The following is a 10,883-nucleotide window of genomic DNA, read 5'->3' as shown; positions in this document are numbered from 1 at the left end:
CAAGCTTTCCCCCCCACCCCCTCCCTCACACACAACCCCTCCCTCCCCCCCTCCACACACACACACACACACATCTCCCCCTCCCCCTCCCCCACACACACACATACTCACAACCCCACCAAACTTAACCCTCCCAAAAACCTCCTTTCCCAGCACTTCTCCACGAGGTCACTGGAGCTATATCACAGGAGCTCACAAAGACGGTCTGGCGAGGTAACCCAACTAACTTACCACCAGAGGAAGAGGAGGAGGAGGAGGAGGAGGAGGAGGAAGGCTTACCCACCACTACGACAAGAGAATGTGAGACTCGTTCAAGAATATATAAGCTTGAATTTCCTGCCCTGAACTGCTTTATATATACACAATACTACTAGACGTGATCCTTGTATATATGCGTATGTCTATGTTCTTAAAAGCTCCGTCGTGGTTTAGCTTGAGAGAGAGAGAGAGGGAGAGGGAAGAGAGAAGAAGAGAAGGAAAGGAAGAAAGGAAAGGAGGAAAACAGGAATACGAGAGAGAGAAAGGAGAGAAAGAAAATTAGAAAGAGAGAAAGAGAAGAGAAAAGGAACATAAGACAGAAGGAAGGAAGGAAGGAAAAGAGAAAACAGAAGTAGATATAGAAAATGAAGAAAGGAAGGAAGAAAGAAAGAGAGAAAGATTAAAGAAACGAAAGACATAGAGAAGGAAAGAAGAAAACAAGAAGAATTAGAGAAAGAGAGAGGAAAGAAAAGGAATGAAAATAAAGACGAAAAAATATAGATAAAGAAAAGTAGAAAGAAGTAACGAAGAAAAGAAAAACAAAAGGAGGAAACGAAGGAAAATAAAGGAAATAATTAGAGAAAAGGAGGAAGGAAAACAAAGAAACAGAGAAAGAAAGAAAGAAAGAAAGAAGAAAAGAAAGAAAAGAATAAAAACGGGAATAATTAGAGAGAAAAAGAAAGAAAGAAAGAGAAAGAAAAAAGCACCATAACGAAAGAAAGAAAGAAGAAAAAGAGGAAAAAGAAAGAGAGAAAGAATATAAACGAGAATAATTAGAGAAAGAAAAAAAAGAAAAGAGAGAGAGAGAGAGAGAGAGAGAGAGAGAGAGAGAGAGAGAGAGAGAGAGAGAGAGAGAGAGAGAGAGAGAGAGAGAGAGAGAGAGAGAGAGAGAGAGAGAGAGAGAGAGAGAGAGAGAGAGAGAGAGAGAGAGAGAGAGAGAGAGAGAGAAATTCTTGGCATGGAAGAATATTAAGTTTAGGAATGAGGTGAGCGAAAAGTTCCTGAAGTAAATTTGCTTTTGTGAACGAATTGTAAAATGCGGGAGAGAGGAGGAGGAAGAGGAGGAGGAGGAGGAGGAGGAGGAGGAGGAGGAAAATGAGGAGTGTGACATCGGAAGTGGAATAGAAGGTTCTGATTCTCTTTATTTTTTATATTTGTGTTTGAATGATAGAGTTTGAAGGTCATGTGAAGATTGTGGAAGGAAGGAAGGAAGGAAGAATGGAACATATATTAAGGAACGAGGAAGAAAGGAAAGAAAGAAAGGAAGGAAGGGAGGAAGGAAGGAACATATATTAACAAACGAGGAAGAAAGGAAAGAGAGGAAGGAAGGAAAGAAGGAAGGAAAGAAAGAATGCAAAGGGGAAAGAAAGAAAGAAATGAATGACTTAAAGAATAGAAAATAAGAAAGAAAAAAAGGAACGAAAGTAAATAAAAATTAAAATTGTAGAAAGTCATAAAAGAAAGAAGAAAGAAATATAAAGAGTAAAAAAGTTAACAAGATAGAAAGAAAAACAAAGACCAACATTATAAGTGGGAGACATTGATTTCTTTCTCCTTTTTGTATCTATAATTATACCAAAAGAGTTAACATTCAACACAGCATAATTATAACCAAGTGGAGAGGAGGAGGAGGAGGAGGAGGAGGAGGAGGAGAAGAAGGATGAAGAGGAGGAGGAGAGAAAGGAGGAAAAACTGGAAGAAAATTACCGGGAGAGAGAGAGAGAGAGAGAGAGAGAGAGAGAGAGAGAGAGAGAGAGAGAGAGAGAGAGAGAGAGAATAAAGAAAGGAAGAGAAGGAAACATCAGGAACACGAAAGGAACCAACCCGCAAAATATCCAGAGACACGATTTTCTTTCTCTTTTTTTTACCGGAAACTCAAATAAAAAAACGAAAACATAAAAAATAAAGAAAATAAAGCGAGGATGAGAAAAAGACTAAAGAGAATTAAAGACACGGATGAAACGGAGACCAAAAAAAAGGAAAAAGATGGAAAAGAAAAAAAACAAATAGATGAAATAAGATAAAAAGAATTAATGAAAGAGAAAAAAAAAGGAGAGATGAAAGTGAACCAGTAATAGGAAGAGAGAGAGAGAGAGAGAGAGAGAGAGAGAGAGAGAGAGAGAGAGAGAGAGAGAGAGAGAGAGAGAGAGAGAGAGAGAGAGAGAGAGAGAGAGAAAGTGATTTAAAGACTGGAAATGAGAAAGGAATTGGTGTTGATGAGTCAGGTTCGGCGAGGTGTGTGTGTGTGTGTGTGTGTGTGTGTGTGTGTGAGAGAGAGAGAGAGAGAGAGAGAGAGAGAGAGAGAGAGAGAGAGAGAGAGAGAGAGAGAGAGAGAGAGAGAGAGAGAGAGAGAGAACTACCACACTACTAATACCACTACTACTACTACTACTACTACTACTACTACCACTACCACTACTCCTGAAGCTACAACAACCTCCCCTGCATCCCTTCGTCTCTCTCTCTCTCTCTCTCTCTCTCTTCATAATAACATCCCATCATTATTATGACTCTCTCTCTCTCTCTTAAATTGTAATCCAAACGCAGCTTAGAGGTAATGGGTGTCGCTAAATTGTAATCCAGCGTGATTTAGGGAACGCGCGGAGCAATTGGTCATAGAGAGAGAGAGGGAGAGAGGGAGGTGAGTGTGAGAGGCTTACTCGTGAAGGTTCAAGGCAGTGCTGAGGACGAGGTTGAGGAGGAGGACGAGGAGGAGAAGGTAAAGGAGAACTGGAAAATAAATAGTTGGGGTTGAAAAATAAGAATATAGAGTAGAGTGAAGAAGAAGAGGAAGAGGAAAAGGAATGAAGTAAAGAGGATTGAGGAGGAGGAGGAGGAGGAGGACGAGGACTCTCTCTCTCTCTCTCTCTCTAAAAAAAAAAAAGAGTATGTATGAGAGGGATAAAGAGGAAAATGAAGAGTAGAAGGAGGAAAGGAAAGAGGAAGAGATGAGGAGGAGAAAGAAAAAGAGGAAAAGGAGGGAAAAAAAGGAGGAAAAGGAGAGGAACAAGACGAGAAACAGAAAATTGAGAGAAAAAAAGAAGACGGGAGATGGAAAAATGGAAGAGAGAGAGAGAGAGAGAGAGAGAGAGAGAGAGAGAGAGAGAGAGAGAGAGAGAGAGAGAGAGAGAGAGAGATACCAAGGTCGAAACCGAGACCGATATAAACTAATTAATCTCCATCAGGTAATCTCTCTCTCTCTCTCTCTCTCGTCGCCAGGTGCTCAGCGTGTAATAGCTTGTTAGTTTTCAATTAATACCTGGTGGTGGCGGTGATGACAGTGGTGGTGGTTGTAGTGGATGGGGGTGGGAGGAGGCTGGGAGTGGGGGGGGAAGGTGGTGATGGTGGTGGTGGGCGGGGGGGGGGGGGGGTTACCACGTGGGGGGGGGGCGGGGGGTGGCCCCCCCCTCACCTGCGACACCTCATTACCTGGATTTGTAGGTATTACTTTCAGGTCCCGGCGTCAGATCTCGTTTGGCGGTGGCATTATTAGGTGTGTGTGTGTGTGTGTGTGTGTGTGTGTGTGTGTGTGTGTGTGTGTGTCAAACTTTAATGAGCAATCAGTCTCAGTTTTTAATGAGTTTGGATCAAGAGTATTATTAAGTGTTTGATGCGAATTACCCAGTCACTTCTTGTCGGGTCAAAAATCTCCATTTAGAAGGTTTACTGGTAGTTGTTGTAGTAGTAGTAGTAGTAGTTGTTGTTGTTGTTGTTGTTCTAAAGCAGTAATATAGTGTTATGTTTGCTCTGAAAGGCGGCGAGCGTCATCCCAGCACGATTACTCTTTAAGTTAGCTCTGGAAGGAGGTTGTTTACGCTGAAGAGCTGGCGATTTTCTGCTTCTTGGGGGCGCCGAAGCCTCTCCGCACGTAGATCCATGCCACGCACGAGACGGCGTAGAAAAATACCAGGAATTTGGTCTTGTCGGGGTACTGCGCGAAGAAGTGGCGCGCGGTGCGATGCGCGGCCGTGGCGAGGCCCCTGACGTGGCGCACCCTGACGTGCATGACGGTGACCGCCACGACCGCCGCCACCACGATGAACACCCGGAGGCTCGGGATGCCGGTGGCGTGCGCGATGATCTGCTCCACGTTCTGGATCATGCCGAAGACCACCTTGTCGCGGATCCTGCCGTGCTGCCTGCGTGGCCGGATGAGCCGCGGGTAGCGGTTGCATGGCCAGTCCCTGTTCCCGGGGGCGGCGGGGAACGCGGCGGCCTCCTCGGCGGTCAGCAGCTGGACGGTCAGCAGCACGCTCCCCACCGTCTTAAGTTCTCGGTTAAATTTCTTCTTCTTGAGCAGCGGCCAGTAGCCCGTCAGCTCCCGCGGAAACACGGCGTCCCTGGACCTCACGCGGCGCAGCTCGGCGGCGTCGAAGAGGCTAACGCGCTCGTTGCTGATGGTGGCCACGCCGCAGGCCTCCCGGTCGTCGGGCAGCGGCAGGCCCTCCAGCTCAAGCGTGACTCCGCCCAGCTTGTCGTCCCGCGTCACCTGGTCCTCGTCCATCACGACAACCTCCAGCGCCGGGGGCAGGCGCAGCGGCCTGCTGCAGAGGCCCCTCCTGACGAGCCTGGCAGGGTGGGCGAAGGGCGGCAGCACCAGGCGGTACTCGAACAGCGCCGTTGAGTTGACACACTTCTTGTGCACGTCTGTACGATACCACTTGGAGGGCGGCTCCTTCATCCGCACCTTCACGTACACGTCCGGGAAGAACTCTCCGAACTGGACAATGTCGTCAACGCGGTGCACGATGAGCCTCGCCTGGAAGGTCCTTGCGGTGCCCAGACTCTTGTCTCGCGGCACACCGACCGTCGGGGTGTCAAAGCGTTTGTTGCTCCTTCCTTGCGGCACCACTGAGCGTTGAGAGCCTCGCTCAGCCGTGACAGGGCCCGCACAGAGCCGCCCGTTGCAGTAGAGGATGTACAGCAGGCCGGGGCAGGAGCTGTGCAGCCCGGCGGGCCCAGCAGGAGGCAGGGCGCCGCCCCGCACTGCCTCGTCGTGGCAGCGGGTCCTCTCCAGAGTAAAGTTGAGCGGCGGGACACACCCGCCACGGGAGCTGCCCAGCGCCACCAGCAGGTCCCCGAGGAGCAGGCTGGACCGGAGGACGCGCGCCCCGCCCGCCAGGACGCTAACCACCACGGGCAGGCAGGCGTCCTTCCGGCCCAGTCTGTCCAGGCACAACGACGCGGCCCCGGAGGTGTTGACGAGCTTGTCGCCGTGATCCGTGTGCCAGCCGGTGCGGGGGAAGGTGAAGGTGGCGAGGGTCCTCTCCCTCTGCCCGCAGCAGGTGGCGCGGCGGCGGTAGGAAAGGCGCAACTCACTTACGAGCTGGCAGGCGCCGGGCACGCTCAGGGTGGCCGACACGCTGCTCCTGGAGGCGGCGAGGCCCATGGGGGGCGCGGCGGTGACGTGATCTTTCCTCTCCGCCCCCGAGGAAAGCTTAGCCAGTACTTCAAGTGTTTGGCGAATACTGCAACACTTCTCTGGTGATTGCTTAGTCACCGTTAGTGTTTCGATATCCTCAAATTAGGCCAAAGGAGTGTTTCTGTGAATAAACTGTCTGCTGACTCCGTCCATGCGAGCACAACGTATATAGCTTGTGAATAGAACCTGTATTGCTTGTTCGGCTTCCAATATTCTCTCTCTCTCTCTCTCTCTCTCTCTCTCTCTCTCTCTCAAAAGTGTGTGGAAGAGGGAGGGAGGGAGGGAGGGCTGTTTGTTCTCTTATCTACTGGGATCTGTTTTCTCTGTTTTCTTTGCTTCAAGGGGAGAGGCGGGTGGTTTCTGGGGGTAGGACCAACTCGGACCATCTCCAACTCGGACCATTCTGAAATACCAACTCGGACCGTCATCTTAACTAACTCGGACCATTCTGAATGACCAACTCGGACCATCATCTTAACCAACTCGGACCATTCTGAAATACCAACTCGGACCGTCATCTTAACCAACTCGTACCATTCTGAACGACCAATTCGGATCATCACCATCATCATAATCAACTCTGGCCATTTTTATTTCAAACTTGAACCATCGTTTATTTCAACTCGAAATCAAGATTCAAACCTTAGGTGAATAAATGTAATTCTAACTTTAGATTTGTTAATAATGAATTGCAAACAATTTCTTGGATACGTGAATTTTATTGTTTAAAGCTTTTGTTTTTACCTTTTGTTCTATTTATTCATATTTAGATCTGGTCCGAGTTGGTCCAGTATTGTGGTCCGAGTTGGTATGTAGTGGTCCGAGTTGGTATGTTGTGGTCCGAGTTGGTGGCGGTCCGGTCCGAGTTGGCAATGGTCCGAGCTGGGGGTGAACTGGTTTCTGCGGCGTTTCTTTGCAGTGTTGTCTCAGTGTTATCAGCGAAAGAACACACACACGTACACACACACACTCCCTCCTTCCTCCAACACCCCCCCACACACACACATCTACACATACATCTCTTTACCTGAACGAAAGCAGGTGGAAAATAAAGCAAGCGCGGAGTTGGACAGAGACGCTTTGAAATGGACCACAATCGACACAACAACATGCTCTTGAAGGAACTAAAAGAAAGAGAATCGGATGCGCTTGTCCTTTCAGTGTTTAGACCCTGATCCTCTTTGAGTGTTCTCCTCGCCCTTGTTTGATCTCTTTACGAGTCCCAAGTTGATGACACGAGTTCTCTTCTTCACGCCTACTCGAAATGGATGCGGTGAGCAGGTTGAATCTGTTTAAGTGTTTGTGAGTGGGTGTGTTTGAGTGTTTTGTGGTGGGAATTGAGGTAGCTACTGCATTGGGAGAGTTTGCGGAGATGAAAGAGAAATATCAAGGTAGAAGTATATGAAGAATTTGGTAATGATGTCAGTTTTATGCCAATATTGTACTCCAAAGGGATGAAGTGGTCGGTTTATGTCCAATTGTGTTTGTGTGTGTCATTTACCATGGTATGATCGCGTGCTGGGAGCAGTATTGGTGGTAGTAGTAGCAGTAGTGGTAGTAGTAGTAGTAGTAGTAGTAGTAGTAGTAGTAGTAGTAGTAGTAGTAGTAGTAGTAGTAGTAGTAGTAGTAGGTCGACGCTTGTTGGCTTAATGTAATGAAGAAATAACTCTCTCGTGTGTGTGTGTGTGTGTGTGTGTGTGTGTGTGTAGTAGTAGTAGTAGTAGTAGTAGTAGTAGTAGTAGTAGTAGAAACACCGTTATTCATACTATACAGGTTTGTATTTAACAGCAAAACCGCATTCTAGTTTGCTACGTCAAGTTTCCAACAACTTTATGGAACATACACAACAAATTTTATTCTAGTACACAAATTCATCACATATACTGTACTTCAATATTTAGTCTCGGGAAATCTCCTGCCACATTTAGCACCAGCAGACTGATCAGCAGCAGATTTTGCAGCAATATTCCACCAGATTGCCACCAAGTTTCCAATTCCTACAAGCTAAGCAATGTGATACGAGCGGAGCGTTACCTAGACAGTGCCGCGGTAAACTCTACGGACACAGCCAGCCACGTTTACATTACTCAACTCTGAATAGACTATTGTATGTTATGTCTGTATCTCATAACAGTACAAGGATAGACCTACTTTTCTTTGTCAAGGCTAGAGATACACACACACACACACACACACACACACACACACACACACACACACACACACACACACACAATTTACGTTATACAGACACTCTCCGGGCCCGCTAGACTTCGCACAAGCACTTCGTTTTCGTTATCTGTCTCTCGCGTTCGTTATCTGTCTCCATTATCGCCTCGGGGAGAGAGAGAGAGAGAGAGAGAGAGAGAGAGAGAGAGAGAGAGAGAGAGAGAGAGAGAGAGAGAGAGAGAAGGATGCTGGCTCAACTCCAACAATGTAAAGTAAAAGTAATTGGCGCCTAATTCTCTTTCAAAATAAAATGTTCGAATACTTTACTTAAATTCCTTCGTCAGCAGATGCGATGAGTCTTAATCCCTTGTTTTTTCTCTCTCTCTCTCTCTATCTATCTATTACTACCTCTATACCGTTCCTAAGTCTATACCAATTAAGGAAACTCTATACTTTTTTTCTCACCCAAGGGAACTTATTATAATTTTTCTTCACAGGCCATTTTTTTTCATCCTTTTTCTTTGTTTCCTTCACCTCGCCTTCACCTCTGTCTGTCTGTCTGTCTCCTTGTCTGTCCGTCTGTCTGTCTTCCCTTGCTCACCCGCCATCACACCTTGCTTCTCCTGCTTCAATTATGCGTCAACTAATGCCTCACTCTACGCCTTCTAATGGACTTACAAATTGCACGGTAGAATTTATCACCTTTCCCGGAGCGCCTCGGAGCCTCGCCCTTATGTCACAGGTAGTTAAGGGCGGCGTAGGGGCGGGCTATGTATATATAAACAGACCCTTCTTTAGTATACCCCTGTCTTCCTCCTTCCCCTCCCCGCTCCAGCTCTTAGTTCCCTTTCTCCTAAACCAACGGCGAGTGTCATTATTAAACATCCATCTTCATTATGTATCGATGAGGTGGTGGATGTCTTTAAGAAACGTCGATTTTCATAGCTCAACCTTCTCTCAATCCTCTCTCTCTCTCTCTCTCGACTCCTTTTCCTCTTTCAAGTTTGATTCTTTAACCTTAACCAACACCTAACTCCTAAACCTAACACCTTTCAATTTCAAACGTCAACTTACTTATATGCTCACCTATGTATTCTAGTTTAACCTCCATTCAATCCTCTCTGTCAACTCCTTTTCTCATTTCTAACCCGATTCTTAAACCTCGATCAATACCTTTTTTCAACTCTAACCCTTCCAGTAGTAGTTGTCACAGTCGATGAGGTATTGACTGTCTTTAAGCAGCGTCAACATGCATATATTTTTACCTACCATTCCTAGCTCAACCCTCACTTAATTCATTCTTTCAATACGTTTTTCACTTTCTACTATTATTAATCTTCAACCAACACTTCATATATTCACCTACCAATTCTAGCTCAACCTTCACTCAATCCTCTCTCTCAACCCCTTTTTCCCTCTCAGATTCGATTCTTTATCCTGAACCAGTACCTTCTTGTCCGCTCTAACCCTTCCAGTTTTAGGTCAACCTTCACTCAATCCTCTCTCTCAACCCCTTTTTCCCTCTCAAACTCGATTCTTTATCCTTAACCAATACCTACTTGTAAGCCCTAACCCTTCCAGCAGTTCCTTAGTCCTCTCTCTCAACCTCTCTTTCCCTCTCAAACTCAATACCTTCTTTTCATTCCTATAGCTTTTCCAGCGGTCCACATCCTCTCCCAGACCCGGTTCCTATTACAATCCCCATTTCTCACAATTACGCATCGATTAAGTGTCGAAGACCTTTGAGGAATAGCTGTTTACATTTCTTTCTCCCTACACAACACCTTTCCTTCAGTTCCCCCTTCCTCTGCCTCCTCACCGAGCCCGCAATCCTCATAACACGTCCCATTTCTCATCATTATCATAGCGGTAAGGTGTTGCATATCCTGGGGGGAGCGAGAAATCCATATATTGACGGTGTTATGTCCTCGGGTAGATAGTAATTGAGTAGCTACCAAGTTTGTTTTTTAGGAGGAACGAGGGTGTGGGAGGAAGAAAAACTGGTGGTATTGGAGAATTCGGTCTGGGTGGAGTATTCGGTTCATTGCCCTTTTGCTAGATGTATAAGACTGTAATAGTGGTGGTAGTAGTAGTTGTAGGAGGAGAAGGAGGAGGAGGAGGAGGAGGAGGAAAAGAAGAAGAAAGGAGAAAGGAGAAAGGAGAAGGAGAAAGGAGAAGAAGAAGACGAAGACAAAGAAGAAGAAGAAGAAGAAAAAGAAGAAGAAAAAAAGAAGAAGAAGAAGGAGAAGAAGAAAAAGACGAAGACGAAGACGAAGACAAAGAAGAAGAAGAAGAAAAAAGAAAGAAAAGAAAGGAAACAAACAAGAGAAGACAAGAGAAGCGAAAATAAAAAAATAAAAAGAAGAAAAAAGCAATAAGAAAAAGACAGTTACATATCGTAGTTGTTGTTGTTGTTGCTGTGTTATTCATGGTGACCACACATTCATCAGAAAAATTATAGTAAGAATTCTTAAAGGTGTTTATTTATTCACATATTTATCGTGTATATTTGCGTCACTACCAGCAATGAATCACAGGAACTTATACCCAGGAATACATAGGAATGCGTACATGGGAATACATAGATAGCAATACATAGGCATACATACACACGAATACATAGGAATGCGTACATGGGAATACATAGATAGCAATACATAGGCATACATACACACGAATATATAGGAATGCGTACATGGAAATACATAGATAGCAATACATAGGCATACATACACACGAATACATAGGAATGCGTACATGGGAATACATAGATAGCAATACATAGGCATACATACACACGAATACATAGGAATGCGTACATGGGAATACATAGATAGCAATACATAGGCATACATACACACGAATACATAGGAATGCGTACATGGGAATACATAGATAGCAATACATAGGCATATATACACACGAATACATAGGAATATATACATAGGAATACATATGCTTCAGTCGGTCAGAGAGAATATCGAGCTGAATTTCTGTGACGCAAAGTAAAAATGAATCACTCTACGGACATTCG

Source organism: Eriocheir sinensis, chromosome 20, assembly GCF_024679095.1.
Source record: "Eriocheir sinensis breed Jianghai 21 chromosome 20, ASM2467909v1, whole genome shotgun sequence".
NCBI lineage: Eukaryota > Metazoa > Arthropoda > Malacostraca > Decapoda > Varunidae > Eriocheir > Eriocheir sinensis.
The sequence above is the reverse complement of the archived record's forward strand: the minus strand, read 5'-3'. Positions refer to the sequence as shown.